Raw genomic sequence first — 24,427 nt, forward strand, 5'->3', positions numbered from 1 at the left:
TATTATTATTATTTGCTCTAGACCAAGTTTCTGGTTTCAAAATTCTAATAAGACCATTCTGTTGGGCTTCGGGTGCTGTGACTGGATTATTAGCATTGGTGGAGAATGATGTATAAGGGAGTCATGAGATTGTGAATGTGTGTATATATATATATATTTATAGCACAAAAGTTAACACATAATAAAAGTTGTTCCACTACCACAGCAAGAGAGTTTTATGTGACAGCTTCTCCTGTGATATCCTGGGACATGGATTTGTAGATATTACCCTGGCTAACAAGTCATGTGCACCAAAAGGTATTATTTTTACTTTACCTAACAATGGTATGTGGCTTGGGGATATCAAAGAAGTCACATGTACCTTGATTAGACTACAGCACAGACAACATTTTCTTTGAATAAAAGTTGTGGACTGCATGCTATGCAGGTAATGTAAGAGAAAGTGGGATTCTTATTAAAGGTTAGGAGATGTGAAATTAGAAGATCTAAGGACCCTATGCCAGAATCCCATGCTCTGTGCATTGTAGAGGCATCCTGCCCAACCGAGGTTATCTTCTTCAAAACGATGGTATTGGTGTAAGTATGATATAGGAAGGTTTGTGTTCCTGTGATGAAGTTAGAACTAAATATTTTTTAAATTTCGTAGCCAAAATTTAGTGGACGCGTAATCTTCCGTGTACTGTATGTAATAACTTTGATTACCTCCTGGAAGCATAATGTATTGTTCCATGAAAAGTTGAAAAGTTGTAACTCCTAATAGTGTAACTCTTCTATATGCAATAATTTTATTTTTTTTTTAGATGCTGTTTCTAGGGACTAAACTATCATACTTATATCATTTGGAATATGCTGGTATTAATCATGAAAACTGTAAACTATGAGTACTGTTCATCACAGCTGATTAGAATCACTCTTTTCATTAAAATGCAAATAAGATAACCTAAAAGTCTTAGTGATTGATGTAAAAGTAACCCTGGATATGAGTGATGGCAATGAGAGAGTTTAAAAATGAGTAAAACCAGCAATTTGAAAAACAACATTCGAAATGACTATCTCAAAATAATGTTTCGATAATATTGAAAGCAAGAAAACCTTTGATGCAGAAATATTAGTTCTTCAAAAAAGGTGTCTCAAAAAATTCTTTTCTTGTGCAAAAGAGCTGTTGTCAGATTTATCAAAGGAGGTTTAGCTGGGATGATTATGATGGGAGGCAGTTGGCAAATCAGTTCGTCCTCCAATGATAAATGTTGGTGTATGCTACTAGTGTATGATTCTACCCTCTGAAATATTTTTTTTAACAAGTCCTTATTAAAACATCTGTCTTTGGCAGATAAAGTCATTGAAGTCTGTAGTCAGAGATATTTGACTACGTAGTTCTAACTGAGAAAAGAAAGTGTCTTAGAGCAGATTTTCTGGGAAATTTGACAATCTCTGCAAACTGCTCTTAGGGCTTTTCCATAACCTTGATCCTCACAGACCTGGGAGCTCCATGGCTGTGACAAAACCTTTCTTGCCTTTAAGACATATTCTGTCTGTAACTCTACCTTGAGAAATTTTTTTCATCTCTGGGAGTCCAGCCTTGACTACTCGTGTGCCTAACTAGGGTTATGCAATACTATGTATAGCTTACATGTATGGTTCATGGAGTGTATGAAATAGATTCAATATATTAACCCAGCTAGTATTCTGTGCATATGAGTCTGGACTGTTTCTGCTGCTGGAGCTAGGTTGGTTATTAGGAAGCAGTTCTTTACTATGAGGGTGGTTGCCCAAAGAAGCTGTGGCTGCACCATCCCTGACAGTGCTCAAGGCCAGGCTGGACAACACTTTTAGCAACCTGGTCTAGTGGAAGGTATCCCTGCCAGTGGCAGGGATTGGAACTAGATGAACTTTATGGCCCCTTCCAACCCAAAACATCTATTATTCTAGGATTTTATGATCTCTCCAGATGTTTCAGAGTGAAGGCAGGTATGTTTAAGGTAGTTTTCATTGAATTGCATAGACACCTTCATCTAGTATTTTGTAACATTTTTTATTTTCCTGCCTTTCCGTCCCAAGTTGCCTGACACTGATAAAAATATACAGCATGCATATTTAAAAGGCTAAAGGGAATCCTGCAAGAATGTTTGTTGATGTTACTCAGCTGAATGGCCCCAGTTGGCATTCTGCATGCCTGACAGGGCATCATCACTGATCTTGGAATGAGCAGCAGACCACTTCTTCCTTCCCATGTCTGGGCTATAAAAAATATATGGTCCCCACAGCTTAGATATGCTCGAAGTGTGTGCAAAGTAAATGGAATTTTCTGAACACTGTGTGGACTATCTGAGGTTAACCATATCTTACACCTCTTTGATCTTTTATGTTTGTGAAGAATTTCTACATATTTCTTAAACTGAACTAATTTGAAAAGTGCCCTAGAAATTACGGCAGTTGAAATGCCTCTGTTTGTCCCTTTAATATGTCTGGAATATGCACAGTGTTACATGCTTTGAAATGTATCTTATAAAAAGTTAAGAGATCTAAATGGTCAGCAAAGGATGGGGGAAAAAAACCCAAAATAGGTATGGATGAAAGTAGTGAGATGGGTATGGGAACTAACACAGTATCTTCTGTGACTTGCATTGAGTAATTACATATATATCATCTGACTGGTCTTTGTCGAATTTCATATCTGAATGTAAGAGAGTCTCTCTGCTGTGCATGCTAAGGAATGAAATGTTGCTATGGTGAGATAGGAGAGAGAGCCTGGAAAGAAGAATGGGACAGACGAATGGGAGAGCTACTATTTGGCTAAAACTTCTAAAAGTACATAGCATCACTGTTACTGTAAACAGATTTCCATCCAATACTGAAAGCAACTCTGCTAAGAGCCTTCCCTACCAGCCTTTTTCGCAGCAATAAGTACTATGCAGCTGTTGCTGAACAATTAGGTATGTTCCAGGACAGGATGCTTCCTGTAGCAAAAAGCAGAAAAACAATGGATTGAGACAAAGCTGGACAAGACTCTGGTGACTGGCTTTTTTTGCTTATTGGTGCAATGTGCTGCAGTGTGGTGTGTGGTCATGGGTGTTGAGAAGAACTGTGGTAGCTCTTGTTTCCCCATCAATTTCCTCTCAAACGGAACAAGCAGCAAAAGTATGAAGAGGGAGTAATTTTTTTTCCCCCTCTGGCATAACGGTCAACTTCATGGAAAGAGAATACAGAATACAGTGCTACATGGTCATATAATCTGCAGCACATTAAGGCAGTATTCATAAATGCCCAACTTCAAACTAACTAATCCAGACAAATTTATCATTGTCATAACAAGCTGGTAGTGTGACAATCCTGGAAAAAGCACAGAAGCATAGTTCATTCTGATAAGATGCTAAGCAGTAGGGGATACTAAATTGAGGACTGGCAAAAAATACAATACAAGTATGTCCAAATGAATATTAGTACACATACACTTCAAAAGCAGTAAATTGCTTTTCTTGTAAACAGCAACTAAAAAACCTTTTAAATAAGAGCACTCATTATTGTGCTTATTTACCATGAGCAATTTAGCCTGAACACAGTTAAAAGCTGGCACGTGTTGTTCAGAGGACGCATAGGATCTCCATCATTGCAAAATGTCAAAACTTGACGGAACATGGCCCTGAGCAACCTGCTATGAGTGCACCTGCTTTAGGAAAAGTCAAACTAAATAACCTTTGGAAGACACCTCCAACTTACATGGTTCTGCGTTTCTACTAAGAAACACATTACATAAATAATGCATATATGAATGCATAGCATTTGAGTTAAGTCCTAAGAGGCAGGAAAACTCTACAGTACACAAATTGTGTAATTATTCCCTAGGGTTTGATAAGACTATGTATAGTTGTTAATTCAAGCTGTAACCATAGATGGACTTTGACACGTCAATGCAGAATGCCTGCAGGCTTTTGTCACCCTTAACACACAACGAAAGCTTGGCCTCTGAAAATAGGATTTGAAGCTGAAAAAAATGTCTGAAGAGGGAAGTAGTAGCCATAGAGAAGAGCCATGGTTCAGCTGAGCCTACTGGGAACAGCAGTCAAAAAAAGTACAAGGTGTATTGTCTGGTCTGAGAATCAAAACCACATTTAAACTCACCATATGATCAGATTGCAGCAGCAGAACCTGGTAAGTGGCAGACTGATGCTCCCAGAGTCTGAACAGTGAAGAGCTGTTTAATGTGGGATGTAACTGAAGCAACAGCTAACTCCATGTGCAGATGCATCCTTAACTGAACATCTGTAGTAACATATGAGCAATATTTGAGATCTACTTTTCTTGCTAGGTTCGTAACAGATACAGATTATTAATTTTAATAGTTGATATGCTAAAAGACAAAAGGGTTTTCATGACTGTATTTTAAGGCTATTATTACTGATTAGGTAGCAAATTTCAGTCAATTATAATAAAACAACATAGCTAGTGTTACAAAGATATAACTCAGATCAGTAAAGGATATTATGTTGACAGTAGATAAGGGGGGGAGGGATACATTTTCTCACTTCTAATTTGTTACCTGTTTTGCTAAATTCAAAGAATTAATTTTACTCTCTTCTGATGTGGTGATCTTCCCTTCCTTTTACCACTTTCTCCCCACACCTCCAAACACAGCATGGCTACCTTTCAGTGTTTTAAAATGTGTTGTTGGTTTCTTTTATTTTTTTTTTTTTTTAATCTTATGCACTTATCTTTCGAAATGATCCACTGTTTAGTTCCATGAAAATTCTATATATTTCCTATTCAGAAAGAATAGGGAAACTTGATTCTAAATACAAGGATTGGTTGGACTGTTGTGTGTAAAGGAGCAACATATTAAAGATGACAATGTTAATACCAAGACAGCAGTAGAAAAATATTTTATTTTTAATTTTTATTTTATTTTTAATTTTTATTTTATTTATAATATTATTTCAATGTACTTGTCCCTCCCCCTCCACCCCCTAACTGAATGCATTTTGACTTTGCAAAAACAAAAGACAAAGACAAACAGAAACAGGCAGGAGGCTCCACTCTGTCCTCCCATACCTTTGGTCTTGTGGACACTCATCAACATTTCATGTGAAGCCTCTCAAGTCATATGGAGTGCACAGAATTGAATTACCTCCCACATTATCCTTTGCCTGCCCTACTGCTTTCCTCTCCTTTCAGAAAACTATCCTATAAAGCCATACCACTCGCTTGATCAGGTTATATATCATCATACCTGTCTGCAAAGAGACATGCATTAGAGATGTATCCCTTCACCTATTTATACAAATTAGCACATTGAGTACTTCAATTATATTTTGAGTGACAGGCTTTTTCACCATGGCCAAGTAACAGAATGTTACTTGGATTTTTTCTGGCCCAGAATTCAGGGAGAAAGTTAGCATGTGCTAATGATCCAGGTCTAGCATTCACACTACCTATTGGTGGAACCTTCATAGTTGTGATCAGAACTAGAACTTTAATGCTGTGGTTTCTCTGCTGGGATGAGTGACTACTTATACAACGGGATCCTGTGTGGCTGCTTATAGCCCATTGTAGTGGTTACCTGTTTTGGTGCAACAGAATGCCTTCAGGGTGAGAATATTTTTGTTGTCATTAAAAACACAGTGACCATGTAGAGATGTGGACAAATACTTAAAATAGTCAGTTTTTTGCTGATGTTATGATATATGTACATAGTTTCTAACATTTTTATGTTTATAAGATTATTTCTCAATAATAATGGCGACAGTAACGGAAGTTAATTATGATGTTACATGCGGTGTTCATTTCAAAAGCTGCCTATAAGAGTACAAGATATTCAGTATTGCTTGCTCTTAGAGCACCACACACTGCATAGCGCAGAATGAGCTATTGCCTTACCATACTTCTTCCATTTAAATGTAATTTATTAACACACAGCAGTAACTACAAATTAATTTGCTAGAGCTGACCTGTAGAAACTCCAATTTCTATAAATCCATTCTGTCGCCAGCAGTATGATAAGAAAGTTAAGGCTGCACAGATGAGTAAAAGATAACACAACACAGCCTCAAAACCCAGCAAACAAAAGAGTGAATGCAGAACTCTTTATTCAGAAATGTTGATCAATTGTCCAGTGATTGGCTTCTTAGAAAAAAACTCACAGGTATTTTCCTCTGTTTATGCCATCTCTGGATATCACATGCTTATAAACAGTCCTCCAACTGGTATTCTGTAAACTCTAATGTCTCTATTTCATAGCGTACCAACTATGAAGTAACATCTCAGCTGTCCCAACTCACTACATTGTTTCTCCCTCTTTCAAGTGCTTAGGTTTGTTAAAAGAACCTTCTTTTGTTCCTCCCCTTCACAGGAACGGTTATATTAATTATCCTTCCAGAAAGTGCTTCAGAGTGCAAAAATGGCTTGAAAAGAAAACGGTTCTGGAATTGTTTTGTGCTCTTCATTACTTCACAAGGGGAAAGCCAGCACACAGTAACTGTCAATGTCGTGTATGCTCAGGTCACATCTCCTTAAGAGTGTTTGAGCCTAAGCCTGAGTCTATATAAGTGCACAATCAGTCCTTTAATTTATGCACATCTTGTAATGTTCATTTGGATTTGTCCCATTTTGATACATATCTGAGTATTCCTCTGAATCGTTCAATAGAATAACCTACCAATGTTTCACTTCAACTCCAACCAACTTTTTTCCTATTTTTATCTAAATAATGAGAGGAAACAATGTTGTGCTTTTCAACTCTTGTGAACAGCCCAGAAGTAACCTTATTTTCTGCTCTCAGGAGGGTGATCTGTTTCTCCTGATACTATGTCTCAGCTACCTGCCTGTCTGTGTGGGTGATGTTGTACTGACATACAACTGATGCTCCTGCAGTCACTGACCATTGAGATCACATGCAGCATTTGGAAAGACAGAAGGATCCAGCTTTGCGAAAACTTGAAACTTGTTTCTGAAGATTGCTTTTTAACATTTGTTGTGCTCTTGCTCATCCACTGCTTTGTAGTGTAGGTGCATTTCTATCAGTCTCTGAAATCTTACTGATACAATCATTATTTTTGCCTCTGGAATGATTGTAAAAGTGCTACTAGTGATGAACTGAAAATAGATATAACAAAGACTCTGCTAGCAAGAGATCCTAAATTAGGACCTTGTTTGCAACAAGAAGAATGCACTGAGAGTCACAAACTCTTGAGAGAGCTGTGTTGCTCCTTCTGCCTGACCCTCATGAATCATAGAATCGTAGAATATTTAGGGTTGGAAAGGACCTTAAGATCATCTAGTTCCAACCGCCCTGCCAGGGACACCTTGCGCTAAACCATGTCACCCAAGACTTCATCCAGTCTGGCCTTGAACACTGCCAGGGATGGAGCATCTTATGCAGGTAAAGCTGATTTTACTCTTCATAGTTCCTGTGGTGATTTTCACAAGGTTTGGATTCTTTAATTAAGTTATATCAGCTGCATTCACCTAGGAATATTTCTGACCTAAAAAAGTCTTTCTGTGTTTAGTATCCATAAATATTCTTAATATATTTCACTTTGTCAGAGTATGTTTCCTATTGCTCACAGACACTGATGCCTACTTAGCATCCAGTTTGTTGTGTCAGAAGGCAACCCTGCTAATGTGTATTATTTGAATTTTTAATGTAAGCAATAGTCAGAAGTGCAATTTTGTCTTATCTTCACCTTTATATGAGTCAAAATTAAATGCCTGGAAAGACAATAAATTTTTGCAAATTTTCCTGGTCAAAGTAATTTTGCTTGAAAGTAACTTTTCCTGCTTTCTTCATATCTCATATAAAGTAATAATTTGAAATGATAAACAGCCAAGCTCTACACAAAGATGCAATTAATGCTTTGAGATATATGTTAGTACCCTATATATACGAGATCAAAAGGAGGCTACATTTTAAAAGAAGTACATTTAAAATAAGATAAAGGTTTGTGGGAGTAAACTTATGAAATAGGTAATTTAAAGAGTGTCCTGGGTTCAGCAGTAGCAGTCAGTTTTTCTCCTTCTTAGTAGCTGGTGCTGTGCTGTGGTTTTGACTTTCGGCTTGGGAATAATACTGATAAAGCCGATGTTTCCAGTTGCTGGTCAGAATGTTTACCCTGACCAAGGACTTTGTGAGTCTCATGCTCTGCCAGGGAAGAGGAGAAGCCGGGAGGAAGCAGGCACAGGGCACCTGATCCAAACTAGCCAAAGGGGTATTCCATACCACAGCACGTCATGTCCGGGGATGTAGAAATGAGAGTCACCCGGAAGAGCTGGAACTCTGCGGGGTGGGGGTGAGGTACCGGTCGGTGCGCGGTTGTATTCTCTTCCTTGTTATTTCCTTTATCATTATTATTGGTGGTAGCAGTAGTGATTTGTGTTATACCTTAGTTATTAAACTGTTCTTATCTCAACCCGTGGGAGTTGCATTCTTTTGATTCTCCTCCCCATCCCTCCAGAAGCGGAGGGAAGAAAGGTGAGGGGGGGAAGTAGACTGCGTGGTTCTAATTTACGGCCTGGGCTTAAACCACGACAAAGAGGAAAGCTGTACAGGATAATAGCATGCACAGTAGAGTGCAAGTTTAGACCTGTGAGACTGGCATGTTATGAACATGTTTCTATTCCCTGCCCATGGCAGGAGGATTGGAACTAGATGATCCTAATGTCATTTCCAACCCAAACCATTCTATGATTCTATGATTCTGTGTTCTGACCTGGAAAAGCTTTATGGTAAAGACGTGTGAATAACAGCTTCAAGAACTCCACTTCTCTTCAGAACTGAAGCCTCAGTAATGCTGTAAGAATTCAAAGATCAAAAGAACCAATGTTGTGTGAGTTGGACACTCGGTATAAATGAGGACTGATCTGTTTAAAATAATGAGACTATTGAACCATAACACCTGTGGATATGGCCTCATATTTTTATTGCCATAGGAGAAGTTACTCTGTGCTACATTTTAAACTGCATTCAGTTTTGTCTGGCATGTTTGCAGGGCCAGAGCTTTCCTGCTGGGCAGGCTGCTTTCTGGATAGAGAAGGCAGGTTCCAGGCTAGAGGTGGGCCGAGTACTCTGCCCTCCTCACCACGAGCTGGATTCAACATGCTTCGAGGATGACAAAGGGAAGCAGCAGAATGCTGCTATGCTTTTACCCTCATTCTGTTCCCTGTCTGTGCCTGAGTAGTGTCTGGGAAAAGGGATAGTGGAAAAAGCACTGGCAGCCTGACAGAAATTCACAAAGTCCATCATAATCACCTCAGACCCATGAACAAAAGAGGTTGATGTCTTTATTGATCAAGCCGAAATCTTCCCTGAAGCATTCCCCATTCATATAACTGCATATGCATTACATAATGGAAAGTGAGTCATGATATTTTTCTGAAAATCGTGCAAATTAAAGTGGACTTGCTCCTAAGGTGAATTCTAAAAAATCTAGGGGATAAAATGCTTTAGAGCCTTGTGTATAGCTCTCTGGACATGTGCTGATCACCCCGTACCAGGGATGATGAACATAAGTAAAAAAGAAGGTTGTCAGGGTTCTTAAGAGCTATTAATCTGTCCTTTTCTGAAGCAAGATGAATATTGCCAGCAGAATGTATGAGACATGTTATGTTTAACTTTTTGATAAAGAAATCAGAATGTGAGGGCTGTTCTGTTTTAGGCAATATGAGAAAGTACTTAGTAGCTTTTGCTGACAGAAAGTGTTTAATAATGGTTAGCCTGAATATTCACTGAAATTACCACTACTGCCTTCATGAACATAGAAAACAAGCTTGTTTCTTTCTTCTTTCAGTCTGCTCCTTTTCCATGGTCAATATTTTCTTATTGAGGATAAGCAAATCTTAATTTTCAGTTTTTCATCACAAGACAAGAAATTCTGACAAATCTTTTTGGTGTCCATTAGACTGGTGTCTTTCTTTAAAGGCATCCTTTCATACAGGTTACAGAATTATGTATGGGACATTACTTTGCAAATTCTGCAAAATTATATAGTCTTATACACTATACTTTGCTTATTTGCCTTTTTTGCAAAGAAATTATTGAAATATATTGAGATATGTGTGTGATTCACTATACTACTGAATGCCTTTTATTTAAAACAGCTACCTACAAATTTGTGTTAGTTATTGCAATAATCCCTACTGAATTAATTTTTTTTTTTTGGTTTATCAGTTTTCCAGTTTGATAGGACAGTTTTGAATTCTGATCATATCTTGCAACTTGCACTCCCATCTTCTCATTACTGTAAATTTCATAAGAGTAGTGAGCAGGGTTTGGTACAGAAGAAGGGGAATTTCAAGGTTTGAAGCTGGAGGGAAAACTATTCTAGATTTGTTTCTAATCTTCAGAGGAAAACTGCTTGAGACTGTGAGAGTGCAAGGCAACTTGGGTAAAGGTTCACAAACCATTTAAAAGAAAACAGAAGGAACTGAAAAATAAGAGCAGTGGACTTCAAGAATGAAAATATAAGTAAGGTCAGAAAATCAGTGGATAAATTTTACAAATATAAAAATTTCCTCAGGGAAATAAAGAAGTTAAGGAAAGCAGTTGTTTTCTTGTAAGGAAGCAATGCAAAGGACAACTAGTTAAATTATCTTAAAATGTAAAAATGTAAAAAAGAATATTAGAAAACAGCTTGACTAAATTTGGCTAAATAGACAAAAATACAAGAAAGCAGAGTTTGGTCAGAATATGAAGGACAAACACAAAAAGAAAATCACAAAGGCTGAAGCACAAAATAAAGATGTTTTCCAAGACTTTTCAGATAGACTGTTACAGAATTCTGGCAAGGTGCCTTTTTTTTTTTTTTTCTTGAAATCTTACAATATCCTCAAATAGCTTAAATTTCACCAATACTGTTAATTCTGTAATCTTGTAAGTGTAATTGGGGGGGGGGGGGGGGGGGGGGCATATCTGTATGAGCTATAGATATCAGGATGATATAACCTGGGAACAAGAAAGAATTTACTGAATAAACTTTATGTCTCTGGAAAAGCTCTTTATTTTTGTAGAATTGCACCATAGCTGAGAAATTAGTAACTTGTTATCAGCGAGTGCTTATAGGAAGAGTAAATAATATAAAGTTTCTTAGGTAGGTAACTACTCATCTTCTTCATTATTTATTAAATTACCCAAAGCTAATTCCAAACGTTCGTCTTTTCTTAGGTCAGCTTAAAGCTTGATTTGAAATAGGATGTGTTTGCCATACAACAGTTATATTTTTATTTATTCTGTTGTTTATCAAAGTGGGGGGGAGGAGAGGGAGGGAAATCAGATGATATTAGTACTGTTAAAATGTTCTAAGCTTCTGGGGAAGCAGATGTAAGTTTACAAATGTGGCATTTCTCATACTGCTGAAATAACGGAAAAGCAAGTTGTGAAGCTCTAACTTTATGAGTGGTTGTGGCAGTCCCAAATAATAATTCCTATTAATAAGACATATAACGTTCCTCAACCTGTGTCCTGATCTGCACCTATTATGTCAATAAACATAACTAATCAGTTTAATGTGCTTAGGGTGAGACAAGCCATGAATACCAATACAGAGATAACAAGAAAAGAATCTCTTTTGTCATATTTTCTGTGGTAGGGCAAGCCTGGGCATCTATCTGTGGTCTATTCTCTTAATGAATACTAACTGAAAAATCTTCTGAAAAGGTATTTTTCATGTTAAGAAAAAAAAAATCCATTAGTTCATTTATTTTTGAGAGACATTTTTTTTATAAAGAATCTGAGAGTTTCTGTATGTAACTGTAAGATGTTAATGTCTCCACACTAAGCCATTTTTACTGAAGCTTGGCAATGTTTAATAAATAACAATTAGACTTTGACTTTTTCAAAGAAAAATTATAAAAGCTTTAATCTGGGGTAGGTTTTACCTTGCCGTAACTTCTTTCTTCGTACTGTCATGAAAATTGTCCTTAACATTCTTTTCTGTTCACTCACTTTTTTTTTTTTTTTTTTTCACTTCCAATCTGGGATATTTATAACATTAAAAAAAAGCATGATTAATGTTTACTCAGTCTTGAGATCTGTTGTATCATAGTAATTTTGAAATGACATTTATGGATTGTTTGAAGACTGATGAAACTGACCACAGAGGAGCAAGGATGTTGTTATGGAAGATGATGCAGGTTTTTTTTTCTTACATTAAGATGCCAACTTACTTTTTGCCTCATTACCTCAACTACTCCACATTTAAACGAGGGGATAAAGTGTACATAAACATAATCAGCAGAATCTGACACACACTTCTGTGGTTTCTTTTTTTGTAAAGACTAAAGTGAGGAGATGCTGCAGTGCATTGAATTTCTGGACTGTTTGAACAGATAGATTTAGCCTGAATTTTTACATCGTGGATAAGAAATAACACACACTTTCAAGCATATCAAAGATAGAAATATATATTCATTTAATAAACAGATGTGAGCTACTGAAAGGCCATAGAATAAATTTTGAACACATTTCATTAGATTTTGTAGTCTTGCAGAGCTACATTAAAACAGAAAAAAGATAATGGAAAAGACCAATTAGGTCACCTAGTCTGTCCCTCAGGGGGTCAGTAAAGGATTGTTCCCTACAGGGTACAATAATCATTTCATCTAATTATTCAACTCCTAAGAATGACCAGTCAATTAAATCTCTCAATTAACAAAGCATTCCTTGAGTCTTTGTCAATAAATAGAGGTGTTTTGGTTCCTAAGTAAGTGAGCTATTACAGTCAAATGAAAAAAAAAAAAAAAAAAAGAAACCTACTTACATTAAAATAAGATTTTTAAACAAACTTCTGGAAAAATCCGGGCAACTTTGCCATTCTTTGTAGATTCCAGGACAAAATTGCATGAAGCACTGCAGTGCAGAGTAGTCGAGTGTATAAGGGTAAAAGGTTGTGATTGTCAAGTAGACAACTGAAAATTAGCGTGTTCTTTCTTATCAAATGGGCTTTGTAAATGATACCTGTGATGGTAAGAAGCCTCAGTTCTGGGCAGTTTCTTTTTTAGCCTCTCCAAGCTGTCACTTATCACAAGATAGAAGTTTAGTATTTCTCAGTATATAATTTTAGTAAATATTTCATAGTAGATTGAAGACAATATGAATTAAGAAATTATACTTTGTGCCAACCAAGAATCACCTTGTGTCCTAACAGAATCTTATTAAATATTCTGTTGGGTTATTAGTTTCCAACTGAGCTATACTCTGCCTGCTCGCATTTCAGCTGCTGCTTTTGTCTTCCTTTAGTTTTACAGCAACCTGAATATTTGCTTCCCATTAAATCAGAATAAAAAAATTAACATAGGAAAACCTATGCTAACTTATTGTCTACAGCTGAAGTATGTATGACAGCCTGGACATATTCTTGCAACTGACTGAGCATCTGTTTGTCTTGCTGGTCTGTCCCTTTCCCTCCCTTTTTTTGATATTGGATGGAACTTTAGCAATCTCTTGCTTTGCTGACAGTGCTAGGTTTTGTTGTGACTTGGAGAGGTTTTTTCTTCTAATCAGATCGTTTCTTGATTGTTTTTGTTTGGGCATGAGTTTTGCTGAAAGAAAGTTTCCCAACCATTTTGACTGGTAATCTTTATAAAGTCCTTAAATAAACCTGTACACTCTTTCCTACTAACATAATTGGGAGTTTTGGCTAAGTAAAGATGAAAGAATCTTTCAAGATTTACGTTATTTCCACAATGACTCTTCATTGCTCTGTGTATATGTAGCCTGCTAATATTTATAATGCAACTTTATAAGCACTACCGAAAAACCAGGTAATATTTAACATAGGAAATCTCAGGAGATCCTTCACTCTTGGCCACTGATATTGTACCTGCTTCTGAGAACCTTAATCTGTATCTTCACCCTTTATTTATTTGTTTGCCTAATAATTTAACTCTTCTAATAATTTACTTTCTCTATATCTTGTATGTAGTTGGCTGAACTATCAGTTCACTGAACTGAGTTGGCTGGACTGAGTCCTGTCAGTCTGACAAGGGCTGGGCAAGTCAACAGGTGCTGAACTAAACGGATTTGTGATTCACTTTGAAGGTCACCACAGGTGGATACTTCAAAAATTTCTTATTTAGGTGCATTCCCTCCTTAAAGATTCTGAAAACAGTGCAATGTTATTTATTTGGTTTTTTTAATTTGTTTGTTAGTTCTTTCTTGTTTGTTTGTTTGCTTTATGAAGTACAGTGTTAATGCTTTAAAAATTTCGTGGACTTGTTAATGGATAAGCTGTGGCAACTAGCTGCCACAGCTGCAAGCAACCAGAACTGCTAGTTTTGGCAATTACCAAATGTGCATTCATTGAGAATGAATCACTGGGATGAATCAAAGTGAGGGAACACCTTATCCTTGGTGCCATCTTAAGGCATATCAAGGATAAGAGGGTTATGAGGGGCAGTCAACATGGCTTTACCAAGGGGAAGTCATGCTTGACCAACCTCATAGCCCTTTATGAGGAAATAACATGGTGGATGGATGATGGCAGAGCGGTGGATGTGGTCTACCTTGACTTCAGCAAAGCATTTGACACAGTCTCCCACAGCATCCTCATAGCTAAACTGAGGAAGTGTGGTCTGGATGATCAGGTAGTGAGGTGGACTGCAAACTGGCTGAAGGAGAGTAGCCAGAGAGTTGTAGTCTATGGGGCGGAGTCTAGTTGGAGGCCTGTATCTAGTGGAGTGCCTCAAGGGTCAGTATTGGGACCAGTATTATTTAATATATCCATCAACGATTTAGATGAGGGAATTGAGTGTACTATCAGCAAGTTTGCTGATGACACTAAGCTGGAAGGAGTGGCTGACACACCAGAAGGCTGTGCTGCCATCCAGCGGGACCTGGACAGGCTGGAGAGTTGGGCAGGGAGAAACTTGATGAAATATAACAAGGGAAGGTGTAGAGTCCTGCATCTGGGCAGGAACAACCCCAGGTTCCAGTATAGGTTGGGGAACGACCTGTTAGAGAGCAGTGTAGAGGAGAGGGAGCTGGGGGTCCTAGTGGATGGCAGGATGACCATGAGCCAACACTGTGCCCTTGAGGCCAAGAAGGCCAATGGCATCCTGGGGTGTATTAGAAGGGGGGTGGTCAGTAGGTCGAGAGAGGTCCTCCTTCCCCTCTACTCTGCCCTGGTGAGACCGCATCTGGAATATTGTGTCCAGTTCTGGGCCCCTCAGTTCAAGAAGGACAGGGACCTGCTGGAGAGAGTCCCGTGCAGGGCAGCTAAGATGATTAAGGGAGTGGAGCATCTCCCTTATGAGGAAAGGCTGAGGGAGCTGGGTCTCTATAGTTTGGAGAAGAGGAGACTGAGGGGTGACCTTATTAGTGTATATAAATATATAAAGGGGGAGTGTCACGAGGATGGAGCCAGGCTCTCCTCAGTGGCAAACTATGATAGGACAAGGGGTAATGGGTGTAAACTGGAACACAAGAGGTTCCACTTAAACTTGAGAAGAAACTTCTTCTCAGTGAGGGTGACGGAACACTGGAACAGGCTGCCCAGGGGGGTTGTGGAGTCTCCTTCTCTGGAGACATTCAAAACCCGCCTGGACACATTCCTGTGTAACCTTATCTAGGTATTCCTGCTCCAGCAGGGGGATTGGACTAGATGATCTTTTGAGGTCCCTTCCAATCTCTAACATACTGTGATACTGTGAGAAACTCCTAGTTAATGATAAAAACAATTTTTTTTTCCTGCTTCTTTCTTTGCTGTAGAATAGGGTTGTGATTGTTTAAAAAAAAAAAAAGAGAATCTGATTACGAGTACTCAATTATAAAAGAATATTAAAGACACTAATCCGGCTGATGAAATCCTTCAGGCTTATTTATGTTGCATATCTCAAACAGATAGATATGTTGGAATGCTGAGGATGGGTAAAACTTCATTAACCCTTGCAGAGTTGCACTGTCTGGAGACTATAAGGCTTTGGGTCTCTGCCTTCCAGCCTTCATGGAACTTTCACCTATGCAATAAAATCAGGAAAGTTCCAGATCATCTTTTTTCTAGACATGTCAATGTAACAGATATTTGCAGTTAACAAGTGCTTTTGACTGTAAACACTGGAATCTTGTAGTCTATATTTTTTTCTTCTTGTTTCTTAAATCGGGAGATAATTATAGCTATATGAGTTCATTACTTTAGTGTCATGGGCTATACTTATATGATTAAATTAAACAGAATGTTCCTGGGTACTGGGGCACTGTCAGTATAGTCATTGGCATAGTTTACAAATAGCACTATTTCAAACAATTTGCAGGCATGATTCAGGAAGTACCATGTTTCAGGGACAATTCGCAACAGGTAAATTGAATGAAGTCACCTGGTTTGGAAGGCTACCAGAGTCAGATTGTATGCTAGATGTGCAGAAATATGATTGGTCTATTTTCCTACAAAGGAAAAGTTGGGGAGAATGTTCTTTATGAAGATGAGAACATTTATTTTTAATAAATATTTCAGTCTTTGACTGAAACTTTGACAAGTTTCCTCCTTTTATTTCCTATTAGTTAAAATTCTGACATGTCTTAACAAATCTGTTACATTCTCTTTTCTAATTATGTATAAGTTATTTAAATTTCTTGGCTATTGTATCTCCAGTTGTTAATATATTTTTTAAGAATGCCTATGATGTCCAGGATTAAGATGTCAAGCACATTCACAAATGTCTTTTTTTCTGGCTGACATTTTAATTGTCAGCAAAATTGCTGTTTGCTACTACCTTCCAGAATGAGTAGCAAGGGTCAGTTTAAAGAGTGAAATTTGAACTGCATGAGCTATAAAACAATTATATGGTCAAAGATTCATTATATTTCCATCATAGCATTAAGTTTTCATAAATTCTGTAGATTTAATTTGGGCATAGGATTGACATGACTGTCAGTTTTCTATGTTTTGAAATACCAGGGTGTACAACATAACATACTATAATATTCATGTATTTTACAGATTGTAATCTTTCTCTTGCAGCATCCTTTTATTTACTGCACTTTTAAATTATCTGGAAGTCCTTGACAGTAGTAGCAAAATGCAGTACGCATGCTGATCAGAACTCTTTCCAAATCAGAAGAAATGTGTCGAGTATACAATAAACTTTGCCTACCATCTGTACAGAAAATGCTGTAACAAGGAGTCTTTTGTTGATTTGGGGCGTCTGATATAGTAGTTATCATAATTTGCACAAATCATTTAAGATCCATGTTAAATTTAAATTTCTTGCTCCCAAAGCACATCCAATTTACTATTAAAATTGCAGAAATGAAGAATTTTTACAGAAATCCATGTGCAAAGAAAGACTATTTGTATTCTGCAGTGTGGCTCGAATTTAAACAACTCAGCTTGATTAGCTGATTAAATATTAGTTATACTAGATTATAGGAACTAAGAACTGTTTTGCTAATTAAGAGATTACATTAGGAAGATCTCTTCAGCTGTGGGTTGCAGATATGTCTTATTTTCATGGAGACGGCTGTTAAATGTCAATTCTGAATCAACTTTTGCTTAGCTTCTAGGGTCCATATTCTTCAGTGTCTCTGTAGGGCTCTAGAATCTATTTTTGTTTCTGTTGTTTTTATTTAATTGCAGAACCATAAGAAAGGAGAAAACTGTCTATCTGGATTTAAGGGCATGTTGGTGCATGGTTAGTTTTTTCTTATGTAGGTAAAATGGACTATTTATGAAATAAAGCCAACCAACCCATCAACAAACAGTCTCCCCTGCAAAATGAATAGAAGAAATGTAGTTTTTCATCTTTCTTACCTTGGTTGAATTTTGTTGCAAGAATGGAAAGTCAGCAATTTTGACAAAAATCTGGGCCTCTCTAAAGATTGAAAGTTAGTTATTGACACTGAGACCAAAATAAATAAAACAGAAGAAGGTAGAGAGGACGCCTGCAACACTGGAGCGGAGGGGGGGAGATCAGTGTCCAGGAGCCTCACCTCAGAGCAACAACAGCCACCGAGGAGGGAGCCTCAAGTCCTCGACAGGACTTGCCCAGGAGCTGGCAGCTCAACTCACGTGAGGAGCTGACTCACTGGGGACGGAGCCAGGAGGCTCAGCGGCAGATTTAAACCGGCCATCATCGACCATTCCCGGTCAATTGCTGGGGTGAGTAGCTTGAGAGAGGACGCCTGCAACACCGGAGTGGAGTGGACGGAAATCAGCGTCCAGGAGCGTCACCTCAGAGTGACAAGAGCCACCGAGGAGGGAGCCTCAAGTCCTCGACAGGACTTGCCCAGGAGCCGGCAGCTCAACTCACGCGAGGAGCTGACTCACTGGGGACGGAGTCAGGAGGAGCGACACCAGCTGTGAGTGGTTAAAAACCTGCCCAGGGAGCGTGAGCGACCAGGAGCGCTGTGAACAGAGCGGGTCGAGGCAGTTTGCGTGGCAGTTCGCAGGAGAGTGGGATAACTGCCTGATCAAGAGAACTCACCTGGAGCTCAGGAGGAGGAAGGACTGCTTGCTTGTGCGGAGAGACGTAGACGGACTGATCTACCAGATAGATCATGGTCACAACACGATCAAAAGCTGTAGTGAGGAATAATGTGAGCACCCAGACTGAGCCTTTCCTCAGACATGCAGCCGTGCAGGTCTCTGGCTGCAGCAAATGCCTGAGCCTGGCATTTGTATTGGAGGGAGCCAGTGACACCGCTTGTGTGCGGTGTGAGCGAATAAATGGTCTGCTCAGGCAGGTGGTAGAACTGAGGGAGGAGGTAGAAAGGTTGAGAGCCATCAGAGAACGCAAAAGTGAAATAGATTGGTGGAGCCACACCCTGAGGCAAGGGCAGAGGGAAGCGGTTGAACAAGTGATGGATCCCCTTCCCTCCAACCATCAGATAGAAGGAGTGAACTTAAGGGACAAGGAGGTATGGAGGGAGGTCTCTCCTCGGAGAGGTAAGCAAAAACCCTCGCAATCCCTTCCTCCCTCCTAGTTGCCCTTGAATAACAGGTATGAGGTCTTGGAACTACAGGGCCAGGTAAATGTAGATGGAGGGGTAGATCTATCTAGTGAGTCACCTAGGGCTTGTCACTCACCCCCATGCCTTAGAATTTCCTCAACCAAGAAGAAAAGAAGAGTAATTGTGGTGGGTGACTCCCTTCTGAGGGGAACAGAAGGGCCCAATTGTTGACCAGATCCATCTCACAGGGAAGTCTGCTGCCTACCTGGGGCTCAGATTAGAGATGTTAAAAGGAAACTCTCTGATCTGGTGCAGCCCTCTGACTACTATCCGCTGCTGATTTTTCAGGTTGGCAGTGATGAAATTATTACAAGGAGGGCAAGGACAATGAAGAGAGACTTCAGGGCCCTGGGATGGCTGGTTAGAGGGTCTGGAGCGCAAGTGGTGTTTGCCTCCATTCCTGTTACAAGCAAGGGTGAAGAGATAAATAGGAAGAGTCTGCAGATTAATGTATGGCTACGTGACTGGTGCCAAAGGCAGGGGTTTGGGTTTTTCAGTCATGGGCTGCTACATGAGACACCTGGTTTGCTGGTGGCAGGTGGGATACACCAGTCCCAGAGGGGAAAAAGGTTTTGGGGGCAGGAGTTAGCAGAGCTCATTGACAGGGCTTTAAACAAGATATGAAAGGGGAAGGGGAGATAACTGGGCCTGTTGGGGACAAGCCCAAGAGAAACATGCTAGGACTTGAAGGATGGTGGACTAGGGAGGACTCTCAACCTATTGTTTCATTTGAGGGAAAGGATAGTTGTTTAGACCCCGTCCCGCAGGGGAAAAAGGGTACTAGGGCAAGAGTTAGCAGAGCTCACTCACAGAGCTTTAGGTTAGATTCAAAGTGCGAGGGGGCTGTAGCTGGGTTTGAACTAGTGGGGCATTGTTCTGGTATTAATGAAGACCAGAAGGCCTCCTGCCTCCCAAGGGTGCCATTAGCGTGCTCTGCTCACTCCCTGAAATGCCTGTACATCAATGCATGCAGCATGGGGAATAAACAGGAGGAGTTAGAAGTCTGTGTGTGGTCTAAAGGTTATGATCTGGTGGCAATTACAGAGACGTGGTGGGACAGCTCACATGACTGGAATGTGGTCATGAATGGCTATGTCCTTTTTAGGAAAGATAGGTCAGCAAAGCGAGGTGGTGGCGTTGCCCTTTATGTGAGAGAGCGACTAGAATGTATTGAGTTCTGTTCAGGGGCAGATGAGGGGCAAGTGGAAAGTCTGTGGGTACGAATTAAGGGACAGGCTGGTACGGGTGATACAGTTGTGGGGGTCTATTATAGACTTCCTGATCAGGACGAAGGAATTGATGAGGCTTTCTAGAGGCAACTGAAAGCAGCCTCGCAACTACATACCTTGGTCCTCATGGGGGATTTTAACTACCCCGATATTTGCTGGAAGACTCACACAGCCAATCATTCACAGTCTAGGAGATTCCTCCAGTGCACTGATGATAACTTCTTAATGCAAATGGTGGACAAACCAACTAGGAGAGGAGCGCTGCTGGATCTAGTACTCACCAACAAGGAGAGTCTGGTTGAAGTGGTGATGGTCAATGGCAACCTTGGCTGCAGTGACCATGAGATGGTGGAGTTTAGGATCCTGTGTGGGAGGAACAGAATACCTAGCAAGGCCACAATTCCGGATTTCTGAAGGGCAAACTTTGGCCTCTTCAATCAATTGCTAAGGGAAGTCTCATGGGAAAGGGTACTAGGTGGTAAAGGGACTCAAGATAGTTGGTCAGCATTCAAGGACCACTTCTTCCAAGCTCAGGATCAGAGCGTCCCAATGGGTAGGAAATCAAGTAAGGGAGCCAGGAGACCAGCATGGTTAAGCAAGGAACTGCTGGGCAAACTCATGTGGAAAAAGAGAATCTATGGATTATGGAAGGAGGGGCTGACCACTTGGGAGGAATATAGGACAGTTGTTAGAGGATGTAGGGAGGCAATTAGGACAGCTAAGGCCTCCTTGGAACTTAATCTTGCAAGTTGGGTTAAGGACAATAGAAAGGGCTTCTTCAAATACATAGCAGATAAAACTAACACAAGAGGCAATATAGGCCCACTGCTGAACAAGAAGGGTGCCCTGGAGACAGAGGATATAAAGAAGGCAGAGGTGCTGAATGCCTTCTTTGCCTCTGTCTTTACTCCTGCAGACTCTCCCTGGGGGCCCCAGATTCCTATAGCCCCAGAAGGAGTCAGGATAAAGGAGGAGTTTGCTTTGGTAGATGAGGATTGGGTTAGGGATCAGTTAAGCAATCTGGACATCTATAAATCGATGGGTCTGGATGGAATACACCCACGGGTGCTGAGGGAGCTGGTGGAGGTCATTGCTAGGCCACTCTCCATCATCTTTGGTAAGTCGTGGGAAACAGGAGAGGTGCCTGAGGATTGGAGGACTGCAAATGTCACGCCAGTCTATAAGAAGGGCAAGAAGGAGGACTCAGGTAATTATAGACCGGTCGGCCTTACCTCCATCCCTGGAAAGGTGATGGAACAACTTATTCTTGACACCATCTCTAGACATATCAAGGATGAGGGGGTCATTAAGAGTAGCCAACATGGTTTTACCAAGGGCAAGTCATGTTTGACCAACCTTATAGCCTTCTATGAGGAAGTAACTAGGTGAATGGATGATAGTAGAGTGGTAGATGTGGTTTTTCTTGATTTCAGTAAGGCATTTGATACTGTCTCCCACAGCATCCTCATAGATAAGCTAAGGAAGTGTGGGCTTGATGATTGGGTAGTGAGGTGGATCAAGAACTGGTTGAAAGGAAGAAGGCAGAGAGTTGTGGTCAATGGGGCATAATCTAGCTGGAGGTCTGTGACTAGTGGAGTCCCTCAGGGGTCGGTGCTGGAACCAGTGCTGTTTAATATTTTCCTCAATGACCTGGATGAGGGAACTGAATGTACCCTCAGCAAGTTCGCTGATGACACTAAACTGGGAAGAGTGGCTGACACACCAGAAGGCTGTGCTGCCATTCAGCGAGACCTGGATAGGCTGGAGAGTTGGGTGGGGAGAAACTTGATGAAATTCAACAAAGCAAGGGTAGAGTCTTGCATCTGGAGAGGGACAACCCCATGTACCAGTATAGGTTGGGGGTTGACCTGCTGGAAAGTAGTGAAGGGGAAAGGGACCTGGGGGTCCTGGTGGATAGGAGGATGACCATGAGCCAGCAATGTGCCCTTGTGGCCAAGAAGGCCAATGGCATCCTAGGGTGCATTAGAAAGGGTGTGGTTAGTAGGTCAAGAGAGGTTCTCCTCCCCCTCTACTCTTCCTTGGTGAGGCTGCATCTGGAATATTGTGTCCAGTTTTGGACCCCTCAGTTCAAGAAGGACAGGGAATTGCTTGAAAGAGTCCAGCACAGAGCCACAAAGATGATTAAGGGAGTGGAACACCTCCCTTATGAGGAGAGGCTGAGGGAGCTGGGTCTCTTTAGCTTGGAGGAGGCTGAGGGGTGACCTCATCAATGTTTACAAATATGTAAAGGGTGAGTGTCAGGATGATGGAGCTAGGCTTTTCTCAGTGATGTCCAGTGATAGGACAAGGGGTAATGGGTGTAAACTGGAGCATAAGAGGTTTCAGTGAACATCAGGAAAAACTTCTTTACTGTGAGAGTGACAGAGCACTGGAACAGGTTGCCCAGGGGGGTTGTGGAGTCTCCTACATTGGAGATATTCAAGGCCTGGCTGGACAAGTTCCTGTGTGATGTACTCTAGGTTACCCTGCTCTTGCAGGGGGGTTGGACTAGATGATCTTTTGAGGTCCCTTCCAACCCTTGGGATTCTGTGATTCTGTGATGTCAAGTATATCTGAGTATATGCAGTCCACACTTTCCCTCCTTTGATATGATCTCTTCATTGAATAATTTTTTCCAAGATTTAGGAAAATTAACTGAAGAGTGACTTTTTAGAATTGGAAGAAGGAAAGTAGTGGAAATGCAGCAAAAAATGTCTGACTAGAATTCTGGTTGGGAAATTCCTACCCATGATGTTGGCTACCATGTAAATAATTCTTTCTAGTCCCTGAGATACATAAGTTAAAAAATAAATTTATATTTGCTTTGAATGTTACGGTTAATAAATCGTGAAACTTCCAGAGCACTTTCAATAAAACTGTTTTGTTGAATGAACAGAAGTATTTAATAAGGGGGATTACAGATAAAATGTCCCATATAAAATAGAAATATAAAATATATTCGCATAAAGCTGGAGCTGACACTTTCCTTCTCTTAAACTCTTTCTGAAATTTAAAGGCTCCACAATTATTTGTCTTTCTTTTTTTAACTGTTTGCATACTGTTTTAGTCCAGGTGCTGGTGCAGGTGTGAGGAAGTGTAGTCTTGTACTACTTCCAGCGCAAATATAAACAGGAAGTAGGCAAAGATTTAATGAGATGCTGAGAATGCTATCTTTAATCTGGAAGTTCAAGAAATACCACTCAGAAAAGTACTTTTTAGTACTAAAATGATGCCTGTTCTCAGAATATTATAGTGAGTATTTATTATCTTCACCAGCTGACTGGCTGCTTGTTCAAGTTCCAGAATAAAAATAAAAACTGGGGCATAGCCCAGAGGTTTACAATGAAAAAATAGTTTCAAAACCTGCTGAACTCCACATCAGGTAAGAACAGTTTATTGATAAACTAAAATCATGCTTCAATGGTATGTTTTTGAAATAAATAATTTTTTATTTCAATGAATACATGTTTACAATAAATCAAGAAATTTTTCTATAATACATTACCAGTACAGGTTGCACAATACAAACAAGGAGAGCTGGTTGGAATGTAGTTCTATTCCTTAAATGTGACTTTCTAAATTTTTACATGTTAAACTAATGCTGTCATTATGGAACTGCCATTTGAACCAGGTCTTAGAGGTGGGAGAAAGGCCACTTTTGCCTTACAAAAACATTGTGTTAATTAGGCCTCATAATTAGGTCTCATATTTCCAAAGTGCCATTAAGTGTATTTCCATACTGTACCAAGTTGTGTAGAGATAATGAAATAATGTTTCTGAAATAAAGTCAACATTGTATTAGTGTTATCAACAGTATCAGTATTAGCATATTATTTTCCATACCTTTTTCCTGATATCATTAATTTAGATGGTATGATTTTTTCTGCCTATGTCATGGTTTTCTAGTGGATACATGTCAGAGAAGACATAAATGTCTCAATTCAGTGATTTCAGTACTAAATGAACACTTTTGAATTAAGATTTTTCACTAAGTGTAACTTGGAAGGTAGGAAAAGAATGAGAAAAGAGAGAAAACACATAAAACTAGCAGAGAAAAAGTAGTCTTGAAACAGAATTTAATATATTTGAAAAATATCAGATGAAGGAGACTGTGAATCAATATTGTAATAGTGGGCTTTTCTCAATGAGATTAAAGTCAGGAAGCAGGAGAAGATAAGGAAAAAAAAGATTTACTGGGAATGAATAAACTCTTGAATAGTCAATGCAGATAAGCAGTGGTTGTAAATGGATAGATCTGTCAAGCTTATAA

This window comes from Psittacula echo (genome assembly GCF_963264785.1).
Source record: "Psittacula echo genome assembly, chromosome: Z".
Taxonomy (NCBI): domain Eukaryota; kingdom Metazoa; phylum Chordata; class Aves; order Psittaciformes; family Psittacidae; genus Psittacula; species Psittacula echo.